At 43.7% G+C, this 16,324-nt stretch overlaps 1 protein-coding gene across 1 annotated transcript in view; it reads left to right on the top strand.

Annotated features, from left to right (window-relative positions):
• Positions 1-16,324, top strand: part of LOC126335822 (kinesin-like protein KIF19) — a 603,567-nt gene that overhangs the window by 416,639 nt on the left and 170,604 nt on the right. The window lies entirely within an intron of this gene.

Consider the following 16,324-nt stretch of genomic DNA (forward strand, 5'->3'; position numbering starts at 1 on the left):
GGCGAGGGCCGCTTCCAAATGCGTTGATTCCATCCTGAGGGTAGCCTAGGCAGTGTATTGTTCTCACTTGGAATCGAGGGGATCCAACCCTCAAGAATGTACTAAATTCTTCACAATCGACGATGAGGTGCTTTGTGGTTCTTAGTGCCTCAAAGGGATCACTCTATGATAACAATGAAAACTTTACGTACCATCTCTCATTCAGTATCTCATAAAATAGGTTTTCTCTCAGTATAACTGTAACTTAACTTCTGTCCGATCTAATTTTAGTACATAGTAAATGAATTCATGTATCTGTGGAGTGTGCCACCACTTAGCGGGATTTATGGCGAACACTGCTGCAGTGTTGCTACCACATGGTGGTACTGATGCAAACTAGTAGTTGAGTGGTAAGGACTAGCAGTGCAGGCGATGAAGTGTGCACATTGTTTATCAAATCCGTATACGTTTGGCACGTAAGGCAGTTACGTGACGCCAGTTGCTCATGCTCAGAAGTTCCTTAAAATGTGCACAAGTGGTGTGTGCACGACCGTGATGCCAAGTCCTACTGACTCTAGTGCAGCAATGCGTAACACACCGCTCTAAATTTAGTGCCGTGTATCTCAGATTATCGTGTCTACATAACTTTTAATAGCATTCAAAGAAAAATAGCCAATAAATCGGCAAGGTGTCAAAATTTAGGGTGTTCACGTGTCCTTGTGTTCTGACACAGTGGCCGCCATTAGTCCCTATCCACACAAAAACGGAGCAACTATACACTACACAGTTACTAAAACGGGGGTTGCAATATATCCCTAGATTCAACACTTGAGGTTTGCTTTAAAATCTTTCTCAGTAGGTTTCAATGGAATAGTTAGCGTCTGTCTTCAAGCGTCTGCTAGTTCAGTTTTTCCAACATCTTTGTGGCATCCTCCCATGGGTGAAACAAAACTGTGACCATTTGTATCGCCCTTCTCCGTATATATATTCAATATCACCTGAGAGCCCTATTTGGTACTGGTCCCTCATGCTTGAGCAATAGTTAAGGATGAGTCGCTTGAGTGTTGTGTATGCAGTCTCTTTCTATCAACGAACCGCATTCCTCCCCCGATAGCTGAGCGGTCAGCGCAACATAATGTCAATCCTAAGGGCCTGGGTTCGATTCCCGGCTGGGTCGGAGATTTTCTCCGCTCAGGGGCTGGGTGTTGTATTGTCCCAATCATCATCATTTCATCCCCATCGGCGCGCAAGTTGCGGAAGGGGCGTCAAATTGAAAGACGTGCACCCGGCGATTGGCCTACCCGACGGGAGGCCCTACTCACAAAGCATTTTATTTAACAAACCACAGTCCGCCACCTGCTTTACCTATGACTGAGCCTATGCGACCGTTCCATTTCATATCACTGCAAGTTGTTACACCCAGGTATTTCTATGAATTCACCGATTCGACTTGCAACTCATCGATACTGTAGTCACAGGATAGTAAGTTTTCTTTTGTCTTGTGAAGAGTAAATTTTACATTTTTGAACAATTGAAGCATATTGCCAATCTTCGCACCCCTTTAAAATCTTATCAGGATATGACTGAATATTTGTGCAGTTTATTTAAGGCAATACTTCATTATACACTCCTGGAAATGGAAAAAAAGAACACATTGACACCGGTGTGTCAGACCCACCATACTTGCTCCGGACACTGCGAGAGGGCTGTACAAGCAATGATCACACGCACGGCACAGCGGACACACCAGGAACCGCGGTGTTGGCCGTCGAATGGCGCTAGCTGCGCAGCATTTGTGCACCGCCGCCGTCAGTGTCAGCCAGTTTGCCGTGGCATACGGAGCTCCATCGCAGTCTTTAACACTGGTAGCATGCCGCGACAGCGTGGACGTGAACCGTATGTGCAGTTGACGGACTTTGAGCGAGGGCGTATAGTGGGCATGCGGGAGGCCGGGTGGACGTACCGCCGAATTGCTCAACACGTAGGGCGTGAGGTCTCCACAGTACATCGATGTTGTCGCCAGTGGTCGGCGGAAGGTGCACGTGCCCGTCGACCTGGGACCGGACCGCAGCGACGCACGGATGCACGCCAAGACCGTAGGATCCTACGTAGTGCCGTAGGGGACCGCACCGCCACTTCCCAGCAAATTAGGGACACTGTTGCTCATGGCGTATCGGCAAGGACCATTCACAACCGTTTCCATGAAGCTGGGCTACGGTCCCGCACACCGTTAGGCCGTCTTCCGCTCACGCCCCAACATCGTGCAGCCCGCCTCCAGTGGTGTCGCGACAGGCGTGAATGGAGGGACGAATGGAGACGTGTCGTCTTCAGCGATGAGAGTCGCTTCTGCCTTGGTGCCAATGATGGTCGTATGCGTGTTTGGCGCCGCGCAGGTGAGCGCCACAATCAGGACTGCATATGACCGAGGCACACAGGGCCAACACCCGGCATCATAGTGTGGGGAGCGATCTCCTACACTGGCCGTACACCTCTGGTGATCGTCGAGGGGACACTGAATAGTGCACGGTACATCCAAACCGTCATCGAACCCATCGTTCTACCATTCCTAGACCGGCAAGGGAACTTGCTGTTGCAACAGGACAATGCACGTCCGCATGTATCCCGTGCCACCCAACGTGCTCTAGAAGGTGTCAGTCAATTACCCTGGCCAGCAAGATCACCGGATCTGTCCCCCATTGTGCATATTTGGGACTGGATGAAGCGTCGTCTCACGTGGTCTGCACGTCCAGCACGAACGCTGGTCCAACTGAGGCGCCAGATGGAAATGGCATGGCAAGCCGTTCCACAGGACTACATCCAGCATCTCTACGATCGTCTCCATGGGAGAATAGCAGCCTGCATTGCTGCGAAAGGTGGATATACACTGTACTAGTGCCGACATTGTGCATGCTCTGTTGCCTGTGTCTATGTACCTGTGGTTCTGTCAGTGTGATCATGTGATGTATCTGACCCCAGGAATGTGTGAATAAAGTCTCCCCTTCCTGGGACAATGAATTCACGGTGTTCTTATTTCAATTTCCAGGAGTGTAGATAACTGCATCGCCTGCGAAAAATCTGCGGTCACTATTAAAATTGTTTGCATCGGCATTAATATCAACAGTTAGGGTCCCAGCACACTTCCTAGGGGCACACATGAAGTCACTTCTACATCTATCGATGACTGCATCCAAGATAGGCTAATTTGCTGCGTACTTCCTATTGCAAAATCCTCAATCCAGTCACAAATTTTGACTGATACGATTGTGCTTTTGATAATTGATGTCGATGTAGATTGAGATAAATCTCAGTTCTGCAAGAATGAAGGAGGAAACTGACCGTCGCTTTTCAAAGGACTAATTCTAGCATTCGCCTTAATCGATTAAGTGAAACCACTGAAAGCCTAAATCTAAATGACAGGACGAACTTAATGGGAGTCAAGTGCCATCTGATCAGTAAATAAACCGAGTGCCTGGTTGTGAGAGGAGTAGTGGCGGATGTACAGAGAGCTTCCTGTGTTTCTATTACATTTGTCCTATGCTTACAGCTGGATCTTTCCTTGAGTGACTGCATTGAATACGTTCAAGAGCGGTATGAGGGTTACAAGAGTCTGGAGGTAGAAGGGACGCTCATGAATCAAAATTAAGTAATGTTATTTTCTGTAGTGAGTGGAAGTGAAGAAGAGAGAGTAAGTATTTTCTAAGCATAGGATATTTGCAGAGCTGACGTTGAATGAATTAATACAGAGCAAATATTTGCGACTTTCTAGTGTGGAGGTTTTATGCTTCATGAATTTAGTGCCAGAGGGTTGTGAACTCTAAATGCATGGCATTAGCATATTCACTCCGCTAAAATGTGAGTTTTTCGCTATTTTGGAAGGAGATACCCTTGTTCTTGGTGAAGCTGATGGGGCTGATGCCGGGTTTAAGCTGCAGCTGTTAGGGCTGCTTCCGCTGCTCTTTTCGTGTCTACAGGACTTTATGCTGGTTGTGGCACTGCTCACAATTTTCTCAGTCTAAAAGTAATGGTATCGTGCGTTATTATAGTTCAGTGCCAGACAGCTGTCTGCGAAGAATTGATTCCTCCATAACATGACTTGCTGCATCACTCTTTCATGACCTGAATCTGGTACAGCTGAAGGCACGTTATTAACCTCTTTAACGCCTGACGTCGCGAATTCGCACCATACTAGCCAAACTCTAATAAATGTAAAATTGACTGTTGTCAACCGCCATTTCCGGTATGTGACGATTCTACACGAAGCTGCCGTAGCTTCCGAGATGCGACGCCATGTTCTGAGTGTTTGAGGTACTTCTAGAGCAACACAATTTTAGATTTTCTTCTTCCGTGAAGAAATTTATCCGACATTAAGTTATTAATGTAAATGATGCACCAAAGTGGCTCCAGAGTGGAAGCCCGAGGAACAGCCAGCGTTACAGTACAAATGCTAGCTCATTCCCTTTTGTGTGACGGTATAATGCACTCTTCAGATTCCTACAGCTCAGAGCTACTTAATTTCTTACCATTAATACAATAATATTCTTATTTATTTTACTATGTGTATTGTGCTACACAGTCTGTAACGTCTATATCTGTATTACAATAAGAAACCATATTTAGTACGACATTTAGCGATATTCTTGATGAAAAGCTTGCGATGTGTCCTTATAGCAATGACTCGCATAGGGCGCACCAATCTAATGAAAGGTGCTGAACATCATGGATCTTTACTACGTCCTTGCTTGTGTGACCGTAGAGTACCACCCCGCTTTTGATTTATAAGGGTATAACATTCAATAAGCCTCTTTTTCATTTTTATACAGTTTGTTCACTGTATCATTAACTATACCCGGGCCGCTGAAACATTGCACTTGACGTTTGCGTATGAAGTTGGCAGCGTAACAGAGTAACAAGTGAAGAACGATAGGCGCTAGGCGTTCAGCGTGGGGCGCCAGCCAATCACAGCGCAGTGAGCACTGCTGTTACTCAAGTGCTGTGACGTCAAAGTTCCCGCGTTGCTGGCTTTGTTTAGTGAATTTGTATACAACGTGAGTTGTATGTTGTTTACCGCGTATTTTCGTTGTACTGTGTGCTATATCGTTGTGACTTTTGTTACGTTGTGAGTTTACGTACTTGGAAAATGCCACCGAAAAGACTTCGTTCACCTAGTGACAATCCTTTGCGTCGAGGTGTGCCCCTAAACAGCCAGGCACTGGAGTTGCTACGCAGAACTCGTGAGTTTTACGAGCAGGAGAAAAACTACGTAAGCATTCATGGACAGCCATCAATTACTGCTGACAAAGTGGTGGAACGTACGTCGAAAACTCTTGGTATTAGTGCAAGAACGGTAGTAAGTAAGGGAGTATTACTACAAAACTTGGAAGATACTGAAGTGAGCCGTAATGATTTCGAGCTGTCTGGATCAAATAATACATTTTTGTCAACCCCGGGAAAGAAGAAAAAGCGGCCTAGTCCTATCACAGATTTAGATTCTTTCCAGACTGAAGCAGTTCGTAGGCATATTTATGCTTACTACAGCAGAAAAGAGTATCCGACTGTAGCTAAGTTATTAATCTCTTTAAAAGAAAGTGAACTCTTCAGGGGTGGTAAAACATCACTAAAAATTGTGCTAAAATTATGGGTTTTCGTTACAAAACGCTAGACGGACGTAAAGTACTGTTAGAGTGGGCACATATTGTTACCGCTTGTATCATTTTCTTGCACAAAATTGTGGGCAGAGACATTCATTCCATAATTTGGCTAGACGAAACGTGGGTTAATGCCGGGGAAGCTGTCAGTAAATGTTGGACGGATAACACACCCAGCAGTAACGGCCATCAGCCGACGGGAAGAGGAGCTAGATTAATTGTGGTCCATGCTGGCTCCTCCAGTGGTTTTGTCCCTGATGCACTTTTAGTTTTTAGATCAAAAAAGACTGCTGAGTACCATGAAGATATGGATCACACACGATTTGTTGAGCGGTTCAGGAACCTTTTAAAACAATTTCCTGTCCCTACAACAATTGTAATGGACAATGCTCTATATCATTTAGTGATACAGAACAAAGCCCCAACCACAAATGATCTGAAAGAAGTTATGGTGCAGAGGTTACAGGCTCTAAATATTGCAGCGGATATGAGTAAGACAAAGGTTCTGTTATATTCTCTTGTTAAAGAAAATAAGCCTACGACACCTACAAACGTAGTAGACGAAATTGCCAAGGAGCAGGGTCATACTGTAATAAGGTTGCCACCGTATCACTGCCATTTCAACCCTATTGAGTTAGTATGGAGTGATGTAAAAATGTATGTAAGGAACAACAACAAGTCCTTTACAATAACAGAGGTGGAAAAGCTGTTGCGTGAAGCTCTTGTGACTGTGGGTGCAGCTTCATGGAGAAAAAAAGTAGAGCACGCCGAGAAGCTTATACAAGCAGCACAGACAATAGAAGGCATTATCAGTGGCCATGAACAATTAATGATTTGTCTTGCCGATGACGACGATGAAGACGGTTTTAGCGATGAATCGGACAACAGTGACGATGGCGAGCTGGATGGAATTGCGCCATTATCGCTGTAAATTGGTGAGTGAAAAATTATTAATATTGGTTATTTATTGCAATCTCGGTTATTATTTATTTTGTAAACTACGTACATTATTGAGTTTAAAGTACCAGTCGTCAGATGCTTGTTTTTTTTGTATTTCTTTGCTCCGTTATCGAAAGGGTGCGCATTGTTATGCTTTTACATGCATTATTATCCGGTTGTTTACTTCCTGTCATTGTTGTACAACTAAAAACGAGTTTTTATATACATTGTAATTGCTCAATCGCTTGCATTTACGAGACGGGACGGAAAACTGTATCGTCTGCTGTGCGTATATAGGCTGTTGTTGCAACATCGCTATTACAGTGTAGCCGACCTAACTAGACAAAAAGCGAACTGTCAAGTGCAATATTTCACCGGCGGGGGTATAGATTTCAAGCAATTGCAGGTTCATCATCAGATGGAAAGTGTTACAAGAACATTGTATAGACCATGTGCAGGTAGAAGATGCGGTCACGGTGCTGGCGCAAATAACGGAAATTCTGCAAAGATATATTTATGAAACGTAAGGGTTGTTATGCTTTATGTTACTTAGATTGCATCGTTGTACAGATGACAAATTAATTCTAATTGATGTGAAGGTCGATGGCAGCCTGTCATGACCTCACACAAATGCAGGATGCTTTTTGATCGGTACCCCCAGGATTTGAAGAGGGAAGATAGAGGCTAGCACGAGTGGGGTAGTTGTAGGAATCTGGAACATTTTATAATAATTAGTACTGGAATACTTTAGTAAATAACTTTTACTTAACTTTGTTCTGCTACAGCACTCCAGGAACATAACTAATAACAACTATCTTGCTTGAATATAAATGATTCATTCACAAACATTATCTGGATTATACAATAAGCAAGATAAAAAAATTCTGGTATTACGTGCGAAACACATGCGCCAACTAGAGCATGCGAAATTAGCAAGCTGAAGGATATTCTAATCTGACTTCGCTCACCACCTGTAGCTGACTCGGCGGGTGCTACCTGCAAGTCTCTGTCCGTCCCATACGGCGGTGCTGTAAGGGCCAGCGAGTCCAGAGAGGTTGCAAGTGCTGGACCGCTATCGACTATCGCAACCTCTAGCATGGTGTATAACGTTGACACCACACTAATAATGCACATTATTGCAGGATTATGTGTGTATGTACAGGGTGTTTAAAAAATGACCGGTATATTTGAAACGGCAATACAAACTAAACGAGCAGCGATAGAAATACACCGTTTGTTGCAATATGCTTGGGACAACAGTACATTTTCAGGCAGACAAACTTTCGAAATTACAGTAGTTACAATTGTCAACAAAAGATGGCGCTGCGATGGGACTGCAACATGGGGCTTTTCAGTTCCCCATATGCGCCAGTTCTGTTTATTGATGAAGCCATCCAGGTAAAAACAAGCTTCGTCAGTAAACCAAATGCTGCCCACATGATATCGCCGTCATCAATCCTGTGCACTATATCGTTCGCGAATGTCTCTCATGCAGCAATGGTAGCGGCGCTGAGGGGTTGCCGTGTTTGAATTTTGTATTGATAGAGGTGTAAACTCTCGTGCACGAGACGATACGTGGACGTTGGCGTCATTTGGACCGCAGCTGCAACACGGCGAACGTAAACCCGAGGCAGCTGTTGGATCACCTGCTGCACTAGCTGCGCGTTGCCCTCTGTGGTTGCCGTATGCGGTCGCCCTACCTTTCCAGCACGTTCATCCATCACATTCCCAGTCTGTTGAAATTTTACAAACAGATCCTTTATTGTATCGCTTTTCGGTACTTTGGTTACATTAAACCTCCGTTGAAAACTTCATCTTGTTGCAACAACACTGTTTTCTAGGCGGTGGAATTCCAACACCAGAAAAATCCTCTGTTCTAAGGAATAAACCATGTTGTCCACAGCACACTTGCACGTTGTGAACAGCACATGCTTACAGCAGAAAGACGACATAGAGAATGGCGCACCCACAGACTGCATTGTCTTCTATATCTTTCACATCACTTGCAGCGCCATCTGTTGTTGAAAATTGTATCTACTGTAATTTCGAAAGTTTGTCTGCCTGAAAATGTACTGTTGTCCCAAGCATATTGCAAAAAAAACGGTGTATTTCTATCGCTGCTCGTTTAGTTTTTATTGCCGTTTCAAATATACCGGTCATTTTTGAAACACCCTGTATGTATAAGATGTCAAAATGTGCAATTCAGAATGAATTTTTCATCGATACCTCAATGCGCCGAAATGTAAGTAACCTAAAACACAACGACCTATACGTTTTAATGTGTTGGTAGTTCAGGTGGCCAACAAAGACAATCAGGCACCTACAAAAATATAACTCACTAAAAAAATGTTTTACAATATGAATGCTTAACATTTGAGACCTGTGTAACTTTCAACTGCTGTAGGTCCTTCTGTCACAATGTGTTACATACGCACAAAGAAAAGAAGAAAAAAAGCGCAGCACATGGATTATCCGAATGGGATGGAAATCAGTAACTGTGTTGTGCATGTACAAAAAAAATAATAATATTAAAATTTCTGAAAAATGTGTAAATTATTCAAAAGAAAGATCTTCACAAATTTAGCATGTTTGTAACTCGTTGGTCCACCTCACGCCAAATTCCACCCAATTGACGCATTTGGTCATCAAACTCCTAAACTGGTTGCAGGGTGCTGGTGCATAATTCTCCAACCATTCTCGATTGGAGAGAGACCCAGAGACCTTGCTGACCAAGGCAGGGTTTGGCAAGAACGAAGACATGTAATAGAAAATTTCGCCGTATATGGGCAGGCATTATACTGTGCAACAATGAATATGTAAATCGAAGGCATATAGTCCGTTCCTATAAGTTCTAATGTGCTGATCGCGAATATCACAAAGACAATTCAAAATTAGCTCTAGTTTTCATTTCACACTGTTTTATTATGGTGAGATAATTGTATATAGATATTTGAGTTAAGTTTAAAATAAAATATTGTAATGATTTGTCAAACTCATAATAACTTGTAACAATGGAATATATTATTGTCCTCAGTCTTACTTGTGTGCAATATTTTGGATATAAGCATTTTGATACCATTTTAGTGGTCTTTTTGTCTCCCTCCTCTTCAACTTCACTCACTTTATTAATGCATGTAATAATTTTTGCACATTTGTTTCCATATCAACTACCAGTTGTTCAAATTGATTGCTATTGCAGTGAACAAAAGTGCCACAGTTTTGTGTAAACAGTGCTGACACATTTTGCTATGTGTGTGGAGAAGTGACATTTGCTTCACGAAAACAGCAAATAACTCCATTGATTAAAAAAGCTTACAGTTGTTAATTTGGGTGCAAAATAGGTGAACAGGATAAACCCTAGGCTCCACATGTGATCTGCAACACTTATGCCAGCAATCTCAGGAACTGGATGCATTAGAAAGGACATTCAGTGCCCTTTGCAGTGCTCATGACCTGGCGTGAGCCAACTAACCATGTCAGTGACTGCTACTTTTGTATGGCCCCTCCTATCAAGAAAGGAATATCTAAGAAGAAGAAGAAGAAGAAGAAGTGATCTATCCTAACACTCCATCTGCCATACGTCCAATTCTACATGGGGAAGGACTGCCAGTACCAGAACCACCAACAGAGTATGAGGTTACTTCTGATGGGGATTCTGAATGCTCTGAACCATGTACATCACAAGACGCAGAGTTTCTTCCAAATATATCATCAACTGATAATCCACAAAAATGGTCTCAAAATGAGTTAAATGATATCATTAGAGATTTGGAGCTCTCTAAGACTGAGATTTTAGCATCAAGATTGCACAAGCGCAATTTCCTGGAAAGCAATGTGGCAGAAGAGAGCAATAATTCACTCCTGTTTTTAACATGCAAGATAGTCTTGTGGCATGTTTAGACATAAATGGTCTAATGAAGGCCCTCATGACTGGAGACTTTTTATTGATTCGTCAAAGTTGAGCTTAAAAGCAGTGATTTTGCATTTTGGTAATGAGCTTCCTTCTATTCCAGTTGCGCATATTGTACCTATGAAAGAGTCATACCAAAACACGAAAATTTTACTAGAAGCCATCAAGCATAACGACTCTCAATGGCAAATATGTGGTGACTTGAAAGTTGTTGCACTGCTATTAGGTATGCAGTTAGGGTATACTAAATATTGCTGCTTTCTCTGAGAATGGGATAGCCGATCTCGTGCATCGCATTACAGTAAACATAAATGGCCCACCAGAAAATATCTTCAACCAACGAACATTAAGAGTGGACCTCCACTAGACCCTAAGCAGATTCTGCTCCTGTCCCTGCACATCGAGTTGGGTCTCAAGAAAAACTTTGTTAATGAAATGAACAAAGAAGGTGACGCTTTTACGTACTTAAGGCAAAAACTCCCTTACTTAAGTGATGACAAAGTAGAGGAGGGCATCTCTGTAGATCTACAGATTCGAGAGCTTTTTGGAGACCATACTTTTGATGGAATCATACAAGGTGATGAGAAGCATGCATGGGAATGTTCAAGACAGCCTGTTTACAATTCTTAGGAAACAAACGAGCAATAAATTACAACGAGATTGTAGATAACATGTTGTCATCTTATGAAAAACTTGGTAAGAACATGTAATTGAAAGTGCATTTCTTCCATAGTCATCTTGACTTCTTTCCCAGAGATTTTGGTCCATTAAGTGATGAACATGGGGAGCGGTTTCATCAAGGTATTGCCACATTTGAGAAGAGGTACGCCGGAAAGTGGAGCCCTACTATTTTAGCAGATTACTGCTGGACGGTCATAAGGGATGTTCCCGAGTATGTGTATAAACGTCAACCGAAGCGAAAACAGTCGTCTTCCGAATTTCTCTCTGAACAAAATACGTAACTGTGTATACTGTACATATGGACATTTAACATTTATAATCCTTTATATACATTTATGACCAGTTAATTTATATATTTTCTTTTTTGCTTTACATAGTTCTGGTACAAAGTAAATTTAAAAAGTATTTTGGGGGTTGTTTTGGGGGAGAAGGCCAGATAGCAAGGTCATCAGTCTCTAAAAAGTATTTTCATTCATGTAATATTATCTTCATTTTTTCTTAATATTTTACTTTACTACTTCCAGAATGGCACTGCAATGTGTAACACATAATTCAAGTAATTATTTACTTAAAATTTGTTATGCTGATTATTGGAACATGAATGTTAATTTAGTTAGTGAGTTATTCATACAAAAATGCAGATTACTTTTAAAAAAAATGTAGAGCTAAATATTTATAAAGATTGTGATTTTGTACCATTTTATACTGAAATAGACATAACTAACTTACAATCATGCAATTTACACAATTTCACTTCAAATTTGTTGCTCAGAGTTAGCTTGCTGAAATGTAAACCCAGGATAGCTTACCACAAAGTGGAACAAAACAGGGTGTAGAGTATGTCAGTGTACCGGAATGCTGTGAAGGTGCAACAGATGACAACCAAAGGTGTTTTGCTATGAAAAGAAATGGCAGTCCAGACTACTGCTCCTGTTTGTCAGTCCATATGGCGGGCGACAGTCAAGTCGGTATTCCACTGCTGTCCAGGCAACCTCCAGACACGTTTCCACTGATCATCAGGCCTCAGTTCAAGGCAGGATTCATTGCTGAAGACAGTTCTACTATCAGCAATGAGATTATAGACCGATGACATGATTGGAGATGTCCCAAACGGAGGTGGAATACCAACCTTACTGTCGCCAGCCATGCAGCTGAACAACCAGGAGTGATAGTCTAGGATGCCATTTCTTTTCAGGGCAGTACCCCATCAACAACACTCTTACAGCACAGGGGTATGTCGATGATATTCTATGCCCCGTTTTGTCGCCCTTCATGGGAAGTCATCCTAGGCTTACATTTTAGCTAGATAATACCTATCTGTATACGCCGAGAGTTTCTACTGCTTTTTTTTGTGCTTGCCAAACCCTACCTTGGGCAGCAACTCCGCCAGATCTCGGCCATATTGAGAACGTTTGAAGCACTGTGGGCAGGGCTCTCCGACTATCTGAAGATTTTGACGACATAACGCGCCAATTGAACAAAATTTGGCAGGATATGTCTCAAGAGACATGCAACACCTCAATCAATCAATGGCAATCCCAGTAACTGTTTACATATGGGCCAGAGGTACACCAACATGTTAGCAATTGCCAGTTTGTGAAGTTGTTTCTTCTACAAATCATCCATATTTTCTGGAGTTGTAATCATTTGTTTGTCCATATATGTACATCACATGTACCGATTTTCATTCCATTTGGATTATTCCCCCAATTACAGGAATGTTCCTGATAGAGACAAAGAAGTCTTGAATTAGAATAATGTTCTTGAGAGAAACAAAGTAGTCTTCAGCACCAATACAGTCAGATAAGTGTCACACCAGTGGTAATGGTTAATAGTGCCATGCTGCATCGGTGTACTTACCTCACTGCAGTCTTCTGTACTAAAGTTTACATGATTCGAAGATTCACTGAGTTTGGGGGCAAAACTCTGACTGTGTGTGCTTAAAGAGATCCCTAGGCCAATCAGAATTGCATCCATTGAGGTCATGTTAATACACCATCTTTTGGTGACTAGTAGGGGGGCACACCTCATTGAAGACAGCAAGCGATGGAGGAGCTGGGGCGTCCAGCGGCACGCTGGTGGGACGTTTAGAAGTATCATGTCCCGCATATGGTGCTTGGCATGCCAGGTATAGTCGACGAAGATGCGCCGATAGGCACGTTTATAAACATTTTGACAGCTAATTTTCCATCATTTCCTCAAATTTCTTTTTTTTTTCTATATTGGATTTCGAGTCCGTCCAGAGAGGGTGGGGGCTGGGCTGACAGCAGTACAATACACCGCTCTGCAGCCTACAGAAAAGTTAAAATAGAATTAGGAGATATGAGAACAATAAAAACAGGTGATAGAACGGTGACTGTTAAAAACTGAAACGCGGCGAAAAAAATGCGAAGAAAATATAAAAATGAACAGTCGTGAATGCTGATTAAAACACATTATAAATAGAAAGGCACAATTAAAATACATGGTGACAGTCTGGTTTCTGTTCACACAAGATAAAAATACACAACGAGCAGCAGTATGGTGGCTGTTCACAACACTGAAAAGGGACACCCAACACTGAACTCTCACTTAAATAGCACTATAGAGGCTACATGGCGGTAGATGGGGGAGGGAGGATCCCAGCCGATGAGGGGACAAGGGGAGGAGGAGAGGAAAAGAAAAAAGGGGGAAGCCGATGGTCAGAGGGGACATAGAAAAAGGGGGAGCTGGGTGGACGTGAGGAATTGGAAAGGCACTGGAGGGGACAGCAAAAGGACTTGGGGGGCAAGAAGGGAGTCATAGAGAGGGTAGGCAAGGAATAAACAGGATGGAAGGAGGGGGAGAGGGGTGAGGAACTCCAGGAAAAGGTCAGAGAAAAGGAGGAGGAGGTGCGGATCAGAGTAGATAGCAGGGATAAATGGAGGGAGAGAGGGCATCATCCGGGAGGGGGAGTCGATGGAAGCCACCTTGGGAAAGGAGATGAATGATCTAGAGGTGGAGGGTAAAATAAGGGGGGACACAATGGTGAAGGTGCGGCAGAGAACGGGAGTTGGAGAGGAGAGGAGCGGAGTGGAGCGGAGCAACCAAGGGATGAGGGGAATCAAGTTGGAAGGAGGTGTAGAGGATGTGGATATGTTTGAGGAGAAAGAGAATATGGGGGAAAGGAATCACGTCGTAGAGGATCCGTGTGGGAGACCTTCCTCTAGTTTTATTTCTTTATTGTTATTCCACTCCCCAAAAAGGGGTGGGCTGGCATCGGCACAATACGTCACTCTTCAGCCAAGAGAGTTACAGTGAAAACATAGGCAAATGAGAAAATAACACGTGACATAGAATGGTATAAAGTGATGAATTAACAAGAACGAAGATAGATGAGTAGAAACGGTAGATTTAAAAAACAAGATAGACGAGAGCCATACACTCATGCGGAGAATGAACACTGTGAGTCGACATGAGAACAAAGAAACACCACAGTGGGAACACAAATGAATGAGGCTGGTGACACTGCTGGTGCTGGTGGAACGTAGGACTGCACGCGGGACTGGAGTAACACTGGCACCACAACGAAAACGTTAAAAATCACTGCACTGAAGGGGACCTACCACCGGGTGATAGGGAGGAGGGAGGGAAGAAAACGGGGGGAGAGACGGTAGGGGGAAACTAGGAGGGGGTAGGAGGGGGGCAGTGGAGGGGAGAAGGAAAGGAACTGGAAGACCAGGTGGGAGAGGAAGGAAAAAGGTATTCAGCAGGGGAAAAGGAGGAAGAAGGGAAGGGGGAGAGGGAAGGAGAGAGGGAGTCCTGAGGAGGGGGCGAGAAGGAGGGATTAGCTCTGGTAGGATGGGTAGATGGAAAACATGAGGACATCTTCCAGGAGGGGGAGCTGGCGGAAGCCACCTTAGGCGAGGGTATGGAGCGTGTGGAAATGGAGACCAGGTGGGACACTGTGGTACAGGTGCAGCAGCAGGCTATGGCAGGAGAGGATGGGAGAAACCAAAGGATGGGGGCATCTAGTTTGCGGAAGACATATAGGATTCACATTCGTTCTAGGAACAGGAGGAGATGGGGGAAGGGGATCAGTTCATAAAGGATCCACGTGGGAGATGGGAGGTGCATGTGATAAGCAAGGCAGAGTGCATGGAACCTTCCTCCAGATTTTTATGTTATTTTATTGTCATTTTAAAACCTTATGCAGGTAGGCCAACAGTGGCAAAACTATGCCACTCTTCGGCCACAGATAATACAATTAGTACGTAAAGAGACATAGAAAAACAAAACATAATGGTGGATAGAAAACAGTAGACAGACAAACTAAAGTATATGGAGCTGTTCACAGGCGCATTGAAATACAAGACATTCAGCACTTGTACACAAACATAGACGACAGAAATGACACATGTGAATGATGGAGGATAGATCGTGAAACACCAAAGCCCTTAACATGAAGGCACACAAAAACTGTTGGCGATGATCTCTGGTGCGTGAATAGTCACTGGTCATGTACAAATCCAAGGACATGCCAAAGGTTAAAAAGTGGGGGTAGGAGGGAGAGGGGGAGAGTGTAGATGCCAGTGGCAGTAGAGAGGGGAGGGGAAGGAAAGAAGGTAGGGGAAGACCGGTGGGAGAGGAGGGAGGGAGGAAGAGAGGAGGAAGAGAAGGAGAGAGGGTGCCCTTGGGAAAAGCACAGAGGGTGGAAGGGGAGGATCAAAGTTGGTACGAGGGGTAGATGGAGGGGATGAGGGCATCATCATGGAGAGGGAGTTGGTGGATGCCACCTTGGGCAATGGTATGGAGGGTGGAGAGATGGAGAGCAGGTGAGATGTGGGAATACAGGTGCCGCAGCGGATAGGGGTGGGAAAGGATGGGAGAGACAAGTGGGTGAGGGAGATCAAGTTTGCGGAAGTTGTAGAGGATCCGTAACTGTTCGAGGAAAAGGATGGGGTGTGGGAACAGAATTAGGTCATACAGGATCCGCGTGGGGTAGGGGAGGCAGATGCGATAGGCGAGGCGGAGCGAATGGCGCCTTCCTTCAGCACCAGGTTCAGATAATGTTCCTGCGACAACTACATCTCATAATGAGCCAGCAGTGGCTCGAAAACTAGTTAAACTATACCGCTCTTCGGCCACAGATAATACAATTAGTACGTAAAGAGACATAGAAAAACAAAACATAATGGCGGATAGAAAACAG

This window comes from Schistocerca gregaria, chromosome 2 (assembly GCF_023897955.1).
Source record: "Schistocerca gregaria isolate iqSchGreg1 chromosome 2, iqSchGreg1.2, whole genome shotgun sequence".
Lineage (NCBI taxonomy): Eukaryota > Metazoa > Arthropoda > Insecta > Orthoptera > Acrididae > Schistocerca > Schistocerca gregaria.